This window comes from Bison bison, unplaced genomic scaffold (assembly GCF_000754665.1).
Source record: "Bison bison bison isolate TAMUID 2011002044 unplaced genomic scaffold, Bison_UMD1.0 scf7180017864458, whole genome shotgun sequence".
Lineage (NCBI taxonomy): Eukaryota > Metazoa > Chordata > Mammalia > Artiodactyla > Bovidae > Bison > Bison bison.
Window position 1 is genome coordinate 4,019,111 of NW_011495020.1, and position 2,493 is coordinate 4,021,603.

The window sequence follows — 2,493 nt, forward strand, 5'->3', positions numbered from 1 at the left end:
TTCCAGAGCCTACACAATTAATACATATCTTATAAAAGATCTCTGCAAGCATTATCTCATTTAATCCAAACAAGGGCCCCACAGAGGAGCTATTCTAGTGACCAGATTTACAGATGAAGAAACTAGGCTCTGAGAGTTTAAGAGATAAAGTCTCTTAACTTGTTAGTGGTCAAGTGGAGGCTAAAAGAACCAAAGTTTTGTTGATGCCCTAATCCAGTGCTCTTTCTTACCACAAGAACACCAGCCAGTTGTTGCTCTGCAGTCCTGAGGCTGATTTCTTGTGAGCAGGTCTGGTAATGTGAGTACAGCAATAACCAAAAGAAAAGCTCTGAAGCTGTTTTGAATGAAGGCACCATCATCAAGACACTTAAGAATAAACACACCCAAGGGTTCTATTGTGAAGATAACACTCATCTCCAGGCAATATTTTTATGATCACAAAATTAAAATTGTATTACTTTAGAGTCATACCTCATGAACAGACACAAAACTAAGACATTAAATATAAGGCACATAACTGTGAAACTATGAAAGGAGGAGTGTTAGCCATGGACAGAGGAGCCTGGCAGGCTACAGTCCATAGGGTCTCAAAGAGTCAGACATGACTGAAGCGACTTAGCACACGCACAGAGAAGATCAATATTTCTCAAAGTATGTTCCTGGGGACACCAACCCCACAAGATGTTAAAAAGTGTTCTGTGGGAAAAAATATATAGGGGGATGCAGGGATAGTCAAATAAGTTTATGCTATTTGCAGCCCTCTAAGAGGCTTCCCTCGGAGAAGGCAATGGCAACCCACTCCAGTACTCTTGCCTGGAAAATCCCATGGACAGAGGGGCCTGGTAGGCTGCAGTCCATGGGGTCGCTAGGAGTCGGACATGACTGAGCGACTTCACTTTCACTTTTCACTTTCATGCATTGGAGAAGGAAATGGCAACCCACTCCAGTGTTCTTGCCTGGAGAATCCCAGGGACAGGGGAGCCTGGTGGGCCACCATCTATGGGGTCGCACAGAGTCGGATACGACTGAAGCGACTTAGCAGCAGCAGCAGTAAGAGGCTTCCCTGGTGGCTCAGAGGTTAAAGCATCTGCCTGCAATGCAGGAGACCCAGGTTCAATCCCTGGGTCGGGAAAGTCCCCTGGAGAAGGAAATGGTAACCCACTCCAGTATTCTTGCCTGGAGAATCCCATGGATGGAGAAGCCTTGTAGGCTACAGTCCACCAGGTCGCAAAGAGTCAGACACGACTAAGCGACTTCACTCTTCACTCACTCAAGAGGCTTATGGTCCACATTAGAACTTAGAGGCTCTGAGAAGTCCTGCACTAAAGAAATCTATGAACCTCTGCTGAACCCAGTAGCTTCAAAACTTTTTAACTACATAATCTTTTCTCCTGAGAACACTTATTAATGTCTGCTAGGACTCTCATTTCTACCTGGGAAATTCTGTGAATTTACTTCAAGGTTAATTTTCATTTCACAGGAGGTTAAAAATGAAGTTTGACCTATAAAGTGAGTTAGAGGTAGTTTGTTTAAATTATAAAGAACTTAGGAGGCAATTGCAAATGTCCCCAAGAGCACACATTTTCTTCGGGCTCCCAATCCATTAATTTTAGTTGCCCATTATCTGTTCATTCTTCTCAAGGTACCTTGAGTTGATGATTTTTGATGAATCTGAGAATATAAAATAACATTTACAGATAATCAACCCATTTCCAGAACACAACTTCTGGGTATAACCATTTATTCTACCAGTTTGCTTCAAGTAATCCCACATTTGCCACACAGCAAGACAAAAAGGTAAATACATTACATTTCTATTACAGGAGGAGTCTGTGAAGTTTCCCCCATGCCGTTTCCTTATTTCAGCTAAAATAACTATGTTCAAAGGGCATATTAATCCTATTGACCTTTTCAAAACTCCTGAGCGAGATCTCACCTTTTTTATTTTTCTTTTTCTCCATATTAAAGTGCTTGATAGAATTCCCTCACCCAAGTCATTTTCATAGTCTGTAAAGTGGAGACAATAACTTGGAGGCTTAATGATTCACGTCAGTTTTCTTTCTCAAGTCACTGCCCACACAGCCAAGTGATTAGTATCAGATAAAACAAGGATGCCTTCAGGAAAATTGCGGGTGCTGCTTTAGAACCGTTCTTTAGCTCTATGAGTCATTCTAGCTTTGGTCTCAACTTTAGGTAAATTGTTTAACTTTTCTTAGGCTTTGCGTTTTAACCCTCTGTTTTCTCATCTATAAAATGGACTTATAATAGCTCCCAGAGTTGTTGAGAGGAGTAAATGCGATAGAGTATGGGAAATACCAATCAGTTCATCTATTCAAAGAAGTATTCTTACGCCTGACACTCTGCTTTTAGGGATGCTCTACTGCCAGGGTCCAGCCCCAGTGGATCCAGGGAATTCGAAGCGGGGACGGCGTCGGCGAGGATTAGGAAACAACTGTTTAATTAAATGTTAATTAGGGATATATAGAGTGGTTA

General features: G+C 41.9%; 1 non-coding gene across 1 annotated transcript; it reads left to right on the forward strand.

Moving 5' to 3' along the window:
- The first annotated feature begins 1,060 nt into the window (after positions 1 to 1,060).
- TRNAC-GCA lies at positions 1,061 to 1,132 on the forward strand. The gene has a single exon. It is a non-coding gene; the product is annotated as a tRNA-Cys (tRNA).
- Positions 1,133 to 2,493: the final 1,361 nt, after the last annotated feature.